This window comes from Balaenoptera acutorostrata, chromosome 5 (assembly GCF_949987535.1).
Source record: "Balaenoptera acutorostrata chromosome 5, mBalAcu1.1, whole genome shotgun sequence".
Taxonomy (NCBI): Eukaryota; Metazoa; Chordata; class Mammalia; order Artiodactyla; family Balaenopteridae; genus Balaenoptera; species Balaenoptera acutorostrata.
In genome coordinates this window covers 120,962,062-120,980,841 of record NC_080068.1, presented here as the reverse complement: position 1 = coordinate 120,980,841, position 18,780 = coordinate 120,962,062, and the positions used below count along the sequence as shown (strand labels likewise).

Below are 18,780 nucleotides of genomic sequence, written 5' to 3'. Positions count from 1 at the left end.
CTGTCCCTGTTGTTCTGTCTTTGTTTTTCTTTTTTCTTTTACCCTATCCAGGTACGTGGGGGAGTTTCTTGCCTTTTGGGAGGTCTGACGTCTTCTGCCAGCGTTCAGCAGGTGTTCTGTAGGAGCAGTTCCACATGTAGATGTATTTCTGATGTATCTGTCGGGAGGAAGTTGATCTCCGCATCTTACTCTTCCGCCATCTTGAAGCTCCTTGCTGAAGCTATTTTAGAAATAGCCTCTGTTAACTCCTGTTAAAGCTTTGGTGCGAATGGCAGTATAAGTCTTTCATGTGAGATAACACTGACTCATAGGGACCACCGGCTGCAAGAACATCGTAAATTGACCTGTCTTGGTGTGTATCAACTGGGATGCTTCTGGCTCTGTTAGGTAGTTAGACATTGGCAGTGAGGAGGTGACAGTGGTGAGAAAGACAAGAAGAAATCGAGTCACACCCAGCCATCTGGGAGACTCTCCCTTGACCTGCACCCGGAACAGGTGAAACTATGGTCGTGTGGTGGACAGCTTATCCTGATAAAGAGGGGCACAGTAACCCGAGCGCTTCCCCGGGCTGTGCATGCCCAGACCAGACAGGTGTTTTTAACCTACAGTAAACCCAAACTCATTATACCATAATTATAATAAAATCTGCATGTGGTTTTGCCCCCCCACCCCCACCCTGGGGCGTTTCTTAGCAATTCAAGGGTGAGAACATGCGCAGCAGTAAACTTGTTCCGTAGCTCGGGACTGTCAATCAAATAATGATCCCCTGTCGCTCACCCCCGCCTCCCTGCAAAATGCTCCTTAAAAGCTCCCTTAAGCCTGTATAGAAGTGCCGCTTTCAATTCGCAGAAACAGCCCGCTCTCTGAGAGTGTACCTATGCTTAAATAAATTTTACTTCATGCTTAAGCTTAACGTGGTAGTTCACAATATTTTGCTTACTGTCATGGAACTGAGATTGCTGGTCTGGGCCTTCCGTTGACCTCCTCAGTTGAAGCTATTTTATTACAACGCTCATCCAACTGGTGACAGCTCTAAATAACAAAATGCCTGACACAAACTGACTTAAACAGTAAGGAAATAGCAAAAGTTCAGAAGTTGTGTGGGTTCACATTTGTGAGATTCAGCAGCTCAATTATATCGTTAAGGACTCAGATTCCTCCATCTCTCCAGTCCACATTGTATGATACTCATTTCTTTCTGAGGTCTTTCCTCTGGGGTAAAATGGCTGTGTTTTGTCCCAGTCTCAGCCTGTGGCAAACCAATGCTGTGACTTTACCGGTGCTTGTGGTTCTTACTATGATTGCAAGACACTCTCAGCAATAACCATCAGGAAACTTTGGGGGGAAAAAGAGAAGTGTTTATTATGCACAGGTCCTGGAAATTACATTGCACCCCTGAGGCCACACAGAGAGGTTGCAGGGAGAAAGAGAGAGAGAGGGCGTGTGCCTGGGGTTCTGCATTTACTGGGGTCAAGGGTGAGGGCCTAGGGTTTCTTGGGCTCATTCTGTATTGGTGGAAGAAACCTAAGAGTGGGACTTTAGCGCGTGAGAAGAGAAAAAGCAAGAGCCCAGATGGCCAGTTAGTGATCAACCAAGAGCTGTAAAACAAAGGATCCTGGGGGGAGAGGGGGAGGCGGGCTGGCTCTTTTTCTACTCCTGTGGCTGGTACTGTGTTCAGTGGAGAGAGAGAGCCATCTTTGAGGGGGATACCTCCACAATCAAAACTTGTCAGGCGCTTGCATCACAAAAAAGGAAAACCAGTTGTCAGGGCTTACACTACAGGCTGCTCTAAGTCAAAGGACTCCACGTGTCTTCTGTGTCCACGTCTCCTCTTTTGCATCTATAGGATACATTTTTCCCCTATGTTCTAATTTAGCACAAGTCACTTGCCTCTTGCTGGGGGAAAACCCTGCATGATTGATCTAGGTTCCAGAACCGATTACTGGCAAGGGAAATGGGTACAGTGACTGGTTTTACTAATTAGGACCATTCCTGGCTCTGGAATCAGTTCCCAAAAACTATATATTTTTATCAGTGAAGGGAGGCTAGAATGAATATTGGAGACTCAAATACAGTTGGATCATTTTTCCCATTTAACAGTCGCCTCTTATGGATAAATATAAACAAAAGGATTTAAGACAAAGCGATTAAGGGGATAAGAATATGAATACTTATGGAGGCCACAGGGCTCTGAACTTCCTTTATTTCTAACAAAGGATATCGTTTTGTACATAAACCCCCCATTTCCCTAATGTGAGACAAACAATAATCGTTAAATATGTCGTTAAATTCCAGTTTAGAATTTTTTTCCTCCGTCTAAATGAGTGCCTTTTGGGTAATTTATTCAATGAATTCAAAGTTTAACTCCTTATCACATCTGCCTCTACAGCGTCCAGTGGTCCTGCCTATTTTCCTCCTCTTCTGAATAATATCTGATAACGGGGAAATAAACATTTCCTCAAGTTGCTGGCAGGAGGCCCCATTTGCACAAAGCCATTTCTGCAACTTGGCCATGACTATTACTGCTGGGCTCTGGGTTAGAATCTGTTCTCACTGTCTCAGAGCTGGAGACTTAAGTCTGCTCTCTGAGCAAGACAGTTGTTCCCTGAAAGCTGGGCCATTGCTCTTTGTTGGCCAGACACCACTCAGGCCCTGGATGACACAGATTCCCTGCTATCTGGCTGTAACTCCTGTTTGGTCCCTGGCCCTTGTGTCTTCAAATGTAGCATTCCATGGCTCCTTGCTGTTGAGACTTCCCTGGTATTTGGAACCGGGACTTGCCTGGCATTGTGAATCTTTGGGTAGCCACCAGACAGCACTTAGGGAGTTTGGAAGCCCCTTGGAGCTTCTCAATGGAGGACTCATGGCATTGGCATGGCATCAGATGAGCAAGAGCCAGTTTACTTGGGTGAGGTCTTTTAGGACATTAGCTCTGGCGAGGACCCAAGGGGATTAGGCAAACTCACTGAGAGGGTGGCTCATAGAAGTCTGAAGAAAGTAATAGCCCATACTGAGTAATGTCGAAGTGCCTGAGTTACCGTGGAAGATGCTGAGGATGGGATTAAAGGGCTCAAAGACATAGGCCTGTTGGAATGTGTATACTACGTGAAGCCACAAGACCCACCAGAGTATATTTATGAGAGGGTCCAGAGGACATATCATTCATGAAGCACATTAAGAATATATTGCCTGAGAGAAGCATCAGCATCACTAAGGAATCCAGTGGTGGCTCTTATCCACAGGCTAGGATCTGTATTAGGAAAGGTGGTACCGAGCTTGGCTAAGGGGATAATGACGCCCTGAAGAAATAGAGGCTGGAAGTGGCATTCGCCACCAGACGCCAGGGGCTGCAACTCTTGCAACAAGTTGGGCAACGTTTATTTTTTTAAGTCACTGAAATCTTGACGCATGTTTGTTTTAGCAACTAGGATTCCCCTAACACAGAAAATTGAACCTTAAAGGGACTGCCATAACAGAAAACTAATATATATTGTATTAATTGAGACACTGGATGCCAGATGGTGAGGAAATGTGAGAACTCTCATTTAGTTAGTAACTCATTTAGGAAAATTAGATGTCTTGTGCAAAAGAGCTAACCGAAAGCCTATATTTTATTTTGTTTAAAGGATAAAAAATTATAAAGAGTTATTAATCCTAATAGAAACCCTAAAGAAACATTAACCCTAAAACCCCGACGTTTCCTTAAATGTAACTAAACTTAGTAAAATGCCTGTATATAAATAAAATAGTATCTTTCTTAGAGGAAAAAGCTTAAAATTATTACTTGTCTATAACTAATTGCTTTGTATGTAAAAATGTATTTAGTTTGCATACCATTAATATACATACTGATCTTCAATATGCTTACATATAATTCTGACATTCTATCAGTTGTGTTTGGAATGTTTCTTGAGTACCTGCACTTTTTTGATTGTTGTTTAAAATATTTTATTGAGTTTTGGGAACATAAGTATATATTGTTTTCCATTAAAATATGTAAGAGGAAAAATGCTTTACTGAGAGATTATTAAGTATGTGTACTGAAAACAAGATGTTTTCTATTGAGAAAACATTTAACTGGAAGCTATTTTTCAGGGTATGCCTGTAAATTGCACAGGATGAAAGCTGGAGATACTAGTTATGCGTGGAAAAGGTAGTGGGATCGAGGCATGTAGGTCCATTTGCAGAATTTTAAGAGTCAGGCTACTGGATGGAGTGAACTAGAATTATACAAGGAAGTGGTCAGAAACGTTTAAACTTGAAAGGATCTTGGCATCAAATGTATTCAAACCTCGTTGAAACCAATACCAGATAGTTACTAGTAAAATAAGACATTTTTTTCTGTCCTATTATCACTTCTCACTCACCTCCCTCCAACTGTAGAGGCTTCAGAGGTCACAAGATATGAGTGGATGGAAGCGGGCTGGGAGAGTACCACGGTAAGCTCCCTGTCTTCTTGGTTCCAAGCTAAAAATGTGGAGAAGTTTTAACTTTGAATAAGAAATCTTTCCCACATATTCAGAAGTAATTGACCCCTTCTTGTCATGCTTTCGTGATTCTCTTTTTTTTAATTGAAGTATAGTTGATTTACAATATTGTGTAAGTTTCAGGTATACAGCAAAGTGATTCAGTTATTTTTTTCAGATTATATTCCAGTATAGATTATTACAAGACCTTGAATATAGTTCCCTGTGCTATACAATAAATCCTGTTGTTCATCTGTTTTATGTATAGTGGTTTGTTAATCCCATACTCTTAATTTGTTCCTCCCCTCTCCCTCTTCCCTTTGGTAACCGGAAATTTGTTTTCTATGTCTGTGAACCTGTTTCTGTTCTGTGTATAGCTTCACTTGTATTATTTTTAGATTCCACATGTAAATGATATCATATAGTATTTGTCTTTCTCTGTCTGACTTCATTAAATATAATATTCTCTAGAAGCTTCCCTCACCTTCCTATCTGTGCATCTCTCTCCTGCGATTCTGCAGGTAAGGATACTGCCAGTTAGCTGGCCTGGAATGGTTCTCTTGTTAGCTCTGGATGCTCTGCAATCCACCCCTGCTAAAGCTGCCTCTTGGTTTCCAGTGCCCTCCAGGATGCCTTCATGCACAAACCAAGGAGGTTTTCACTCTTTTTTCTCTAATTCGTTTTTCTTATTTTCTCAAGATGTTATTAATCCCCACCCCTACCCCCAAGTGGAGACTTTTCTGTGTGTCTCCATTATATTCATACTTACTTTCCCTCTCCTAGTTCTTTTCAGACATACACGACTGAAACACAAGATGCCAATATTTTTTCCCACTGAGAAGCACTATTTCCCCTCCACATTGCCATCATTCAGCTCACAGTCCCCTAAGCCAATGTGTTGAGAGCTCCAAAATACATTTATTTCCTTTCTCTCCTTCCTTCTCCCCTAATTCCCTCTCCCTGAGGGAAAATTTGGAAACTTTTATCTCTACCACCTCTTGCCCCAACTCTTAGGTTTTAGGACATGTAGAGTACTTATGAGGGTTTCCCTTACAGTATGTCCTCTTTTGTTCCAGGTTTTATATTTTGCTTTCCCAGATTACCAACCCATTAAAATATGACTTAAGACAGATGCACATATTCTGTGTTTCTATATATATATATATATATATATATATATATATATATATATATATATTCATTTATCAATATGGTTCTTTCCATTTTTCGTCATCCCCATCAAGTCTGAGTTTAGTTTCTTTTGTTATTTGGATGGTATTTCTTTTCTTCTTTTTTTTTAAAATCCAGATACTCAAAGGGCAGTTTATTACTCACAGCAATAGCAATGGCCAGAGTTTCATCGTTTTTTTTTGTAACAGTTCCCCCAGCCCCAATTCCTGCAGGGTAACACAAAGAGGGTCATGTGACACATGCACATGTGGGGATGCATTACAGGGAAGGAACTCTGAGCTTAGGGAACACAAATCTTTCAAAATGGGTAATAAGCCTGCTTGGTCTTTACCATATAGGGAGGCATTATTTTTATTATAATGGCCAGTAAACAGTCCTGCCCTTTATTATTTCCGTCTTCCAAAGCTGTTTGCTATACAGACATTCTTAAAAAGATGTTCCAGAGCAGAGGTAGTCTCCCCAGGAGACACGCAAAAATGCAAGAGACCTTGGAGATGGTCTCCAAATCCTCCTTCTGTGCAATTTTCTCTCTCTCCTCCCTGAACAACCCTCTATGAAGCTTATACTATCTGATAACCCTTTCTTGTTGCAATCATCTACAAACCTTAGGTTACTCCCTCTCATTTTCTGAAGATTTCTGAAAAAATCAGTGTATTGATTATTCATTTAATACAATGAGCTTTTGGTTCCATGACTTCGTTTCCTTCATGATCTTAACCTCTACTCTATTTTCTGATTATTTGTGAAACTGAATATCACTTCAAATATTAGGTATTTGATGGATAGTATTTTCTTTCAGATGCTTTGGATATCCTTCTTTTAATGTTATATGCGTATGTATGTATATATTTATTTACTTATATTAAGGTATAATTGACATACATTATATTAGTTTCAGGTGTATAACATAATGATTCAATATTTGTTTATATTGTTAAATGATCCTTATTGCCTGACAGGTATATACAATATTCTAATTTCTAATACAACAAATAGGACTGATGTCTGACGTCCACTTTCCTTTTTTTTTCCTTTTAGGTAATTTGTTCTTTCTGTCAAAGAGTTTGAATTTTTTTTCTTATCCTTTAGGCTCAGGATTTTACCATGTTATGACTTAGGCACGTGTAATTTTTCACCATCCACCTGAAAAATAGATAAGCTCTTCTAGTCTGCACACTCACATTTTTCTTTCTTTCTTTCTCTTTTTTTTTTTTTAACTAAAGTATAGTTGATTTACAATGTTGTCTTAATTTCTGCTCTACAGCAAAGTGATTCAGTTACATATACATTCTTTTTATATTCTTTTCTATTATGGTTTACTGTGGGATATTGTATATAGTTCCCTGTGCTCTACAGTAGGACCTTGTTATTTATCCATTCTATATGTAATAATTTGCATCTGCGAACCCCAAACTCCCCCTCCATTACTCCTCCACCTCCCTCCCCCTTGCAAACCACATGTCTGTTCTCTATGTCTGTGAGTCTGTTTCTCACATTTTTCTTTTACTTAGGAATTTTTACTATTACTCTTTGTTTAATTATTGCCACTCTTCCACACCTTCATTTTCCCCCCCATTTGGACCTATTGTATTAGCTCTTCTGTTTCTTAGCTTCTCCCATAAGCTTTCTATCTTGGTATGTGTTTGTACTGTGAGATATTTTTTGAACCTAAACTTTCTGACCAATAAAATGAGTCTTAAGGGTAACAGGCCTTCATTAAAACGTTTATTGATTTCTTTAGTTTGCTAAGATAAATTTGGCTACAGAGTGTCTTATTTTTATATGATGCATTGAATCTTCTTAAGTGCTTTATCATTTGGTTACTTAGATATTTGTACAACTGACTGTTTAAGCAATTCTGTGTCTTTGATTTTTTGTGTTCTGAAATTTCTGCTCACCTTGTCTGACTATTAGACTCCTTTACATAAGTTATTTTTAATCTTTAGACTCATTTTGGCTCATATCTGGTTACTATAGTATTCTTCTCAGGATCCCATAGGTGGTGAAAGGCTAAGAAACCTTGGTTTTATGACTAGAAATGTAAAGAAATTACCAAGATGGCCTAATGTTCCCTTCAGCTTGACTCAACTTTAGACAGACTTGCTCTTCATCATGGACCCCTGATCTCCCTTTTCTTACAGCATTTACCTTAGGAAACTTGTAATTGTAAATTCTTTTGGTGCTTATTTCTAAAAGTTTCTTGGCATTTTTAAAACCCAGGAATGTCTCTCTCCAAGACCTAGGAGCTATTCTTTGAAATGTAACCATCAAGGATGATAGCATCCCTGTCTTCCAATCTGTGGTAATGCAGGAGCCTAACTTCAGTGAGCCCCACTTAGCAACCAGGTGGCTTAATCACAGAGAAAAAAACGTGCAGATTTGCAAATTTAAGAAAACTCAATGTGCTTGACACATCTCATTGATGAACTTAGCCCCTAACATTCTCCAGTACTTTCCCACCAGCTCACTTCAGCACTTAAAAACTCTCCTGACTTTTCTTTTAGCAGAGTGGAGTTCAGTCTCTCTTCTCTACTGCAATAGTCTTGAATAAAGTCTTCCTTGCATGTGTAATTTTTTCTTGTGCAATTTTTGCTTTGACAGAACCTAGGAAGCCTTCTGGTCTGCATTTTCTGTCTCCGTGGCAGGAGAGACTCAGCTCACCAATCAGTCTCCCTTCGGGCTCTAGAGAGTCAAGAACACTCATTCTCCTCATAAGGTGTCTCTCTCCCGTCATGTGCAGCTGAATGTCAAGCTTGTACCTAGATCTGCCACTTCCCAATTATCTCCCTAGGCCCTGATGCATTCTTCTAGACACATGACCAAACTTATTTGTAAATTTAGCCAAATTGCTTTCTATTCACACCAACCGTGTAATCTTTAAATTTTCAAATTGGCTAAATGTTTATAAATATTCTAAATAACATGAAAAAAGCTACCAAGTAAAAATGAGATGTCCTACTCTATATTTCCTTTGCCCCATTAGGGCTTTGTCATAAAAATGCAGACTTTTGTTTTGTACAAATGTAGAATATGTAACCGTATTTTTCTGTATCTCGATATTTTTACGCCTTGATGTATCTTAGATATATTTGATTTCTAAAACTTTGTGAAATGGTTACTTTTGATGTCCTTGCATACTACACACCCACATTAAATACTGGTCAATATTAAAAGCACTTATAAAGTTAGGATATGTTGCACACATAGTCATTGAATCTCCCGAAAGCAATGGAACCAAGGGACAGGAAAAAATGTACTTTCCTGGAAGACTTTGAACAGAGTTTTCCCTTTTAGGGACTTTTAAATTTCAGTGGTAACACCAGAAAGTATGGAACGATTCTGTTAAACTATAGGTGAATTGGTTGAAAATAAACTGGCTGATTTAACAAATTGATCATAATGACAAATTGCTCAACTTGACAAATTGGTCAAAAATGAATATTTCTAGTCATTGGTTTCCAATTATTTGTAATTTTGTGCACCATGGAGATGCTTTTGCAATTTTTATGCACCTTTAAGTATTTTCATCCTTTTATCAAAAGTTGGGGGGAGGAATAATATTTTTTGTGAACTCTGGGAGGGTTTGAAAAATTTGTACATGTTTCTTAGCATTTTGGTTCAATTTTCTTCTCTAAACGTGTCACTGACTGTGAATTGATATTGCAGATACTTCTTTCTATAGCTTCAATCTTGAAGAAGAAATGGTTTGAAATTGTAGCAATGTAATGGCATGGAAGGGTAAAAATTATGCTTAAAATGTTTCTGGAAAACCCTGAATTAGAGTAAAATACATATGCAGTGGGAAAAGAGGACAATATGATCAAAATAATTGAAATAAACTCATTGACAGAAAGCTAACTTTAAAATATAGAAACTTTAGAAAATAGAAAATGTTATCCAAATGATATTTAAAGTTTTGAAATTTGCCTTTAGACAAATCACCTGGAGCTAGAAATAAAATTAAAAATTAATGAACACAAACAAAACAAGTATTATGGTTAAAAGAGAATTTAAAAAAATAGAAGGAACAGAAATACAAAAATACATGTTACAAACACCTCTATGTGCACAAAGTTAATAACTGTGATAGTAAACGATTAGCATCTAGAAACGCATTTGTCGTGTCAACTAAATCATTTATGACTTCATCAGCTACCTCAAATTTGTTTTTTGTATAAATCACTTAGTAATTAGCATGCATGATGCCTAGTTGTCCATAAATAACCTTAAGTATATTTTCTGTTTCTGTGGAAGTAACAAGATCTTCTCTATCATCCATTAAAAAGGGGGGAGTATAAATTCAAATCTCTATAGGAAAAACTTTGCTAACATTTGATATATGATTTGAAGTGATAAAACATATTTTGTTTGTGGCTCATGGGTTGAATTTTATCTTCACAGAAAAAGTTACATAGCTAATAAAAGGAATTAAGTTCCTTGGAATATTATGTTTTCAGATCCTAAAATGAACAGATTTAACTCACATTTACTCTCTGTTTTTTTTTCAGTAATGGCAGAAGCTCCCATTATTTGTCTTTGTGCTCTTGTTTCCTTCTAGCACCTGGAACTGGCAGCACATCACAGAGCAGACACAAGACTAACAATGGAACTATTCTGGGCAACGTTGTCATTAAGAGACACACTACAATTTCCAAAGAATGCTTCTTTTTGAAACAAGGGAAAAAAGCCTATTTAACTTCAGGGAAAGTGAGACGATTCCCTTAAATTGAAAGACAGCATTAAAGAAAAATTGTCTTTCCTTAAAAACCAATTATTTTGAGAAATCTTTGACTATTTAAATGAGATTCAATTTCTAAAAGGTCATCCTTGAGAAATTTTTCCTTTCTAAAAAAAGTTTTACTTCCAACAAACCAGGTATAACATAAAATGACACATTTTCATAAGAATTATATACTTTTAAGTATCCAACATATTTAAACTTGTCCTCTCAATGTAAATAAAATGTAGAAAGGCAGGGCTCTCTTTGTGTTGGTCCTTTTGCTTCAGTGCAGTGAGCTGAGATGCAAAGAAAGCATTTCATTCTGTAATAAGCAAACAGTAATCTAGAAAAACTTTAAGGAAAAATAGAACATAGTTCACCAGTGGATCTTGAATAGTGTCTGTATAATATTAATAAAGCATGTTTCTATACTGTCTAAGAATGTAGCTTGTTTCCATTTTCATCTAAGTGTTATACTCAATTCTCAAGTCCTTGTAAATCCTCACTCTATTGTAGAAAACATTTTTAAGAATATAATTCATCACTTTGACTTTCTTGAGGAATTGAGGGAGACATTGAGGGTGGCAGTAGGCCCTCATCCTGGAAGGCTCACCAGTGCTGGGGCTTTAAACAAGAAAGAGTATCTGAAGCCTGTGTTCTAGCCTAAAGTAAACGAAACAGAGAGCTATAAACAGAGGAAATGTGCTGTGTTCTGGACTCTGTATGGGACTCAAACATATATTCCAATGTGATCCTTCACAGAGAGCTAATAAAATTGTGGAAATCCTATGTACATATTTTGAAGGAGCATCAAAAATAAATTTCATAAGTAGACTCAGCAGCTTGGTTTGGAGCTTTGCTGCTATGTATAATGCCCACTTGCTCTTTCTCAAAATTGTGATTTTTGAAGTTTCCTGAATTATATAGTGCAGTGTGACCTTTTAGAATAGTTAATAATAATATTCCTCAATGGTACAACTTCTCCCGAAGAAAGAAATCTTGCTTCTGTACCAGTCCTTGAAAAGGCCCTAGGTACCAAATTGCAGAAATTGAAGGAGCAGCTTCTAAAATAAATGCATTCTGTAAATCATTTGGAAAACTTTTGCTCAGAGGATTTACACAACACAGGAAATACGCATTCTAGGATGCACAAAGATTAAAGCAATCTCTCGGTCTGAGGAAGGTGACGCTCTGCTCACAGTTTTAAGCTTAAAGGACCACTGATCCTGACATATGAAATGTCACCTTGAGTGAATATGAAGTTTCAAATGAAACAGGATGAAGCCCCCAAATAACTTAGCACTTCACATGATGTGGTATCTGATGCTGGCTAAATTTTTGATCTTTACAGGGTTGGGTGAGCAGTGACAAACAGAACGCCATGAGGTAAGTTACTGTGTTAGATTTTACTATAAGAGGGAGAAGAACATGCATAGGCAAGTGCACACATAAATATTACTCTGCATAAAAGGTAGGCTGGGATGTACTGTGCTGGATTGTGTTGAGTGATCACAGGGTGGGGATGTCTGACACATCAAAGAGGAAGGCTGGGGGCAGAGGCTGAATTTTTATAACAGAAATCGCCAGATCATTAGTTGTGTTTGCTGGAAATCACCAGATCATTGGCTGTGTTTGCTGGAAATCACCAGATCATTGGCTGTGTTTGCTGGCTTCAGCGTAGGTGGCTCCTGGTTCATAGGAATTGGAAAGAAAGGATTTTCAAACAAACCTGTTCATCTCACTTCAATATGTGCACTTATGAATTTTTTAAAAATAGATATTAAATTACTCATCAATGCATATTTCCAAGTATACAGAATTTTAAAAATATATCCTATAATTAATATGAAGTGAATGACAAAGATGACTAGCCTGACAGTCTTGGGACTTTTCCTAAATTTTGCTTAAATTTAAAACTAGTAAAATGCTTGGGTAGAAACAAATTACATTTGCATAAATAAAGAAGACTCTGGAAATTCAGTTAAGTTGCTTCATATATATATATATTTCAAATCATAAATATAACAAAATTCTGCTCAGTATTGTAAGCCAGTTAATGTGGAAAGACAAGCCCACCCACTGCAAATACATACACACACATCATATACATACATGGCAGGTATAATACTTTTAAACAGTACAGTTAGTTTTTTAAATAAGAAAAGGAATGAACAATTTCTATAACTAAATGGTAACTAGAAGATAATTTGGTCACCGTGCACCAAAGCAGGAGACAGAAGGCTATAAGAATCAAAGTTCTTTGAGGTTGGGGTTTTAATGCTCTAATAGAAATGAGGAATACAAGTTTAATGCTCAAACTTGTACAATATAGGCAACAGGTATATCCCTGAGTAAGTCAGGGATTCACTGACTCTCCCAGCCAGGGACAGGAACCTGGGCAACTGTGCCTACGGGCATCTGGAAGCTGCATATAGTAGCTGTCTAAGCAGGGATATGAAAGGGTGAAAACTTATCAAGGAGGTATCAGAACCTCATGCTTGACTCATTGCTATGGGGCTTGGTATTAAGCTACCTCCATGGTTCTGGAACACTGAGCCAAGAAATTGGCATAAAACTGGTTCAGAACAGTTGAAACCCACAGGGCCCTGGTAAAAGCAACTTGAAATCTGGCCTGGACAACCCAGGGTTTGGGAAGTGCTTATAGAAAACAATCCTCATTGAAAATAAATTTATAATCAGGAGTTATAAACCGTGTAGGATTAAAAACTAGACAATTTATAGTCCGTGAACTGGAGGTAAGAAAAATATGAAATAATTTGCTTAAAATATTCAACAAGATTTAAAATAATTCTGGCAATCTGACACACTTGATGTCTGGGTAAACCATTCCTGAATAGAACACCTAATAATTCTGGATATTATATTTTAAATATCTTTTAAAATGCATAACTGAACAAGCAGGAGGGAGGAAAGAAACATCAGAGGTCAGAAATTGTGATAAATGTGAATCAGAAGAGTTAAGAAAGGACAAAACTGGCATTTGCCCTGAGGCATCTGCCCATCTGTGGTGATCTGAGTTTTTTTGTTTTTTAAATAATTAAATCACATTATTGGAGTGAAGGAAAATTGACTTTTTGTTGCCACAGGGCATATTTATTACATGAAAAAAGAAAAGACAACCCTGTTGATAATTATTAACTTGATGAAGTAGCAGCAACAGTAAGGTTTTAGTTATGTTGAGCAAGATTTTAGGCGTTTGAGGTTCAGCTCTGCCACTTTTTAAAAATAAAAATATAACATAAAGTGCCCAAATTTTAAGTGTATGACTAATGAATGTTTGTACAAATGAATACTTGACCTCCATATTATGAAATAGAGTATTAGAATAGACCAAGAAACCTCTCACATATATACTCCCCCAATTCAATAACCAACCATGAAAATCATTATTATGACTTCTATCATCCTATATTTATTTTGCCTGTTATTGCACTTTGCAAAAATTGAATCTTTTGTGTCCGTCTTTATTCACTTAACATAATGACTATCAGATGTACCCGTGTTGTGTGTGGCAATACTTCATTCTTATTGCTATACAATATTCCATTATATGATTATACCACAATTTAATTATAATGTCTACTCTTCAAGACTATTTATGTTGCTTCCATTTTTTTGGCTATCACAAACAGGGCTACTAAAAACATTCTTGCACATGTAGTTTGGTGAACATGTATATACCCATTTATGTTGGTTATATACTTAAGACTGGAATGGCCAAGTCATAGGGTGCACATATACAGAGCTTTAGCAGATTCTGGCAAACTGTATTCCAAAATGGTTTTTTCTCACCAGCAGTGTATAAAGCCCCAGTTGTTCCACATCCTGGCGATATTTCAAAATTTTAGGCTTTTTAATTTTTCCACCCTAATAGATAGGAAGTGACATTGAATCATTGCTTTAACTTGCTTTTCCCTGATGAATGATACAATGTAGTGAAATTCTTATTGACCATTTGGATATCCTCTTTTATAAAATGCCTTTTTCAAATATTTTGACTAGATTTTTGAAATTTAGTTTTCTTTTGTGCTTTTTTTTTTTTTTGGTTTTTGGTGAACGTCTGTATTTTACTTATTGATTTGTGGGAGCTCTTTCCATATTTTGAATAGAAGTTGTTGTGTTTTTTTTTTTTAAGCTACATGTATGAAAATATCTTCTCCTACCCATGGACTGCATTTTTCCTTTCTTACTGGAGTCTTTTGATAAATAGAAATGTTTAATTTTAATGAAGTTGCCCTTACTAATATTTTATTTATAGTTAGGGCTTTTTGTGTCCTATTTAAGAAAAAATTTCTGCCCTAACAAGAACAAACTGTACGTGCTATGAAATCATAGTTTTACTTTTAAACCCATCAGAGAACTTAGGGTGACTAGAAACCTAACTATTCCAAGGAGGAAGCAGCCTCTCCTAGGAGAGGAGAAGGACCCATAGCTGCTTTTTTCTTTGTACATATAGTGAGAAGAGGGTGAACCTGTGATAGGATAGCATAAGAAGAAACCAGCAGAACCTTTAAAGAATTGTAATGTCTGCATATGGCCTGACATGACTCATTAGTATCCCAAGGGATCTCCTTTAGTGCCCATCCTCCAATTGTTTCACAGAAGGCCTTCACTGAGTGCATGACAACAGTGCATTAAATGCCCTAGGAAGACAGAACAACTGATAGAGTACTTCTTAGAGCCAGTGGACTTTCACCAAGTATAAAGCAGGCTAGGAAAAGGGCAAGAGAACTGAAAGAATGTTTTCTCAGCTACACAAGATCACTGATTTCATGGAAGTAGTGCGTTGAAAATGGGCTCAGGGTAAAAGTGCTGAGAAAGTCCCTCCAGATGTGCAAGACTTTCACTGAGTTTCTGAAGGATGGGAGCAGTGGAGAAGGACTGTGAAAAATTCCCTGGAGGTACACAAAGGTTTCATCAAATGCAGTCAGGTGCTCTTTGCTGGGGGAAAGGCAGGGTAGCTGAGAGAAGTCCCCACAATGCACAACAGACCTTTATTTAGTTAAAATTAGAGCCCATGGTAGGCAAGGAACAATGCAGCAAGGTGGAGAAAGATATCTCAAAGGTGAAAAACTAGGAGCAGGGTTGGAAAAGAAAGAGAAGTCCCAAGTCACCTAGAAGGCCAAATACTAGACTATAAAGCAGAGAGGGATCTCCTACAACCCTGAAAACTAGCTCCTAAACTGGAAAGCAAAGAGAGATCTCTGGAAATCTTCCCCGTGCTCAGATCCCAAGCCACACTGAAGGAAATATTCTGATCTCAAAATCAAAATATTGAGAAGCCAGTGGTGAAGTTGATCGAACAAAATCTGCAACAAAGCACAGAACCAGCTGAAGCATATGCTATATTGATTCCTCTATTGCCCTTGAAACAGCTTAATAGTGGAAGAAGAGTGTCCTTTTTGGAGGTTAAATATCACTGATTTTAATCTTTATTTTTCTTTGGCACACAAGGTCAATATATGATAAAATTTATGAGATATGCAATAAAACAAGAACATGTGAATCATAAACAATGAGGAAAACAGTTAATATAAGTTAATCTGTGGATGCTTTAGATATTAGTATTATATGTACAAGGAATTTAACTGTGGTTAACATATCAATAGTAAATAATTTAGTAGAAAGGTGGGCAAAATGGGTAAGTAAGTAAATGGGAAATTTCAACAGAAAAATGTGAAGTATAAGAAAATAAAATGAAATACCAGAACAGAATAATATGGCATCAGAAATGAGAAATTCATTCTATAGACTTAACAATAGACTCTACAGTGTGAAAGAAAGTGAAGACAGGACAAAACAAACTACCTAAACAAATACTCAAAGAGGAAAAAAAAAAGAATATAAAAGAAAACTGAGCAGAGCTTTCCAATATCTATGAGATAATATTAAACATACTAACATATTTGTAATTAAAGTCCCAAAAATGAGAAAAAATAGGGAGTGGGAGAAGAAAGTTTTGAAGAGATAGTGGCTGAGAATTTTCAGGACTAATGAAAGATATCAATCCACAGCTCCAGGGCCAGTAACCCCAAGCATGAGTACACACACACACACACACACACACACACACACACACACAACCACTAAGCTTATAATCAAATGTCTGAAAATCAAAGACAAGGACAAAAATCTTAAAAGTAGCCAGAGATAAAAAGATACATACAGGGGAACAACAAGAGCAAAAGATGCCTAATTATGAAGGCTGGAATAAAGTGAGGCAAAATCTTTAAGGTGCAGAAAGAAAAAAATCAACCCAGAATTTCATACTAAATAAAATACCCTATAAAAATAAAGGTGAAATAAAGATATTTTCAAAATCAAAGGCCAAAAAATTTTAGCCCCAGCACAGACACATAAAATAAATTTAAAAAGAAGTTCTTCAGGCTTGATGAAAAATTTTTTCTTAAAGACCTTTGGCTCTTTAAAGCAAATATAATGAAAATGCATTGTATATTTGCAACCTGTGTAGAATTAAAATATATGTCAACAAGAACACAAAGGTCAGTGGTGGGAGAAGTGGAATTACTTCTTTGTGAAGTGATATAATATTATTTAATGTTATTCTGTGATAAATTAAAGATGTATATAACCACCATTATTTGTCTTTTAAAATTTTTCTTGAAAATACATTTCAATTTTTCAATACTATGGTACTACACATCTTTCCTCGTATTCAGGCCAAGCTATCTTTATTTTATGATTTTTTGATAGTATTGTGAGTAATATTATTAAAATTTCATTTTCTATTTTTACTATGTGTATGATATACATGCATATATTCATACATACATTTGTATCCACAAACTGTAGCAAACTTATGTATTAATTATAAAAGCATGTCTCTAGTTTTTTTAGTTTTCATGTGTACACAATTATGTGAAATTAGTGGCTATTTTATTTCCTTTCTCTGAATCCTTATATATGTCTTAAATTTTGCTAAACTTATTATGCTGGCTACAAACTCCAGTATAATGGTGAATAAAGAGACAACAGTGATACTTTCACTTTTTACCGAACTAGAGGAAAATTTTTCAATATTTTATCATTAGGAATGATGTTTGTTATAGTTTTTTTTTCTTCTTTTGTCCTTTCTTTTATGTTGTAGATAGTCTTTATCAGGTTAAGAACGTTCTCTTGTGTCCTAGGTTGCTGCGAGGTTTTTGTTTTCTTTTGTTGTGTTTTACTTTTCTTTACCTATCCAATCACAGGAATTTTCTTTTTATCTGTTAATGGTGAATTGTGTTACTTTTTTAATGTAAAATTTATATTTCAATCATTAGAAAAATGTCACCTGGTCATGATGTATTTTTCTATATCACTGGTTTCACTTTGCAAACATTTAACTTAGGATATTTGCATTTATTGTCAGGAGTGAGATTGTTCTGTGATGATACATACTAATGATATTCTTATGGAGTTTTGGTTTTAAGTTTATGCTTTTCTCATAAAACATATTGGGAAATGCTATCTCTTTTTCTATTCTCTGGAAGAGTTTGTGTAAGATTGCTTTTTCCCCGTAAGTAGTATTTGGAAGAATGTACTGATGAATCCATCTCTGCCAGAGGGCTTCTTTTGGTCAACAGACTTTAGTAACATTCAGTTTTTAAAATAGACATCACATTAATCTGATTTTTAACTTTCTTCCATCAGCTGCAATAAGGTGAGGATTTTATTTTATTTTTTGAGAAACATCCATTTTATATAAATTTTCAAATTTATTTTCTTAAAGATATTCATCATATTTTTATATTATCTTTTTGATGTTGTCACATCAGCAGTGAGGTCCCCTTTTATGTCCCTGATACTAAACTTGTATTTTCTTTTTTGTCTTGATCAGTCTTGCTAAACATCTATAGATTTTATTAATCTTTTCAAAGAACCAATTAAAAAATTTTTTTAATTGAAATTTCATTGATTTACAATGTGGTGTTAGTTTCTGGTGTACAGCAAAGTGATTCAGTTATATATACATATATATACTTTTCCTTTATCATATTCCTTTCCATTATGGTTTATTACAGGATACTGAATATAGTTCCCTGTGCTATACATTAGGACCATTTTGTTTATCTGTTTTATATATAGTAGTTTTTATCTGCTAATCCTAAACTCCTAATTTATCCATCCCCCACCCCCTTTTCTCTTTGTTTTCTATGTCTGTGAGCCTGTCTCTGTTTTGTAAATAAGTTTATTTATATCATATTTTAAATTTATTTATTTATTTATTTTTGGCTGTGTTTGGTTTTCATTGCTGGATGTGAGCTTTCTTTAGTTGCGGTGAGCCGGGGCTACTCTTCGTTGCAGTGTGTGGGCTTCTCATTGCAGTGGTTTCTCTTGTTGTGTAGCATGGGCTCTAGGGCACGCAAGCTAGATAGTTGT

At 36.3% G+C, this 18,780-nt stretch overlaps 1 long non-coding RNA gene across 1 annotated transcript in view; it reads left to right on the top strand.

The window, feature by feature from the left end:
• LOC130708278 (uncharacterized) overlaps window positions 1-10,637 on the top strand; it is a 54,660-nt gene extending 44,023 nt beyond the window's left edge. Inside the window, exon 3 of the long non-coding RNA XR_009008462.1 lies at window positions 10,216-10,637. This is a non-coding gene — a long non-coding RNA (uncharacterized LOC130708278). The remainder of the gene's footprint in view (window positions 1-10,215) is intronic.
• Window positions 10,638-18,780: the final 8,143 nt, after the last annotated feature.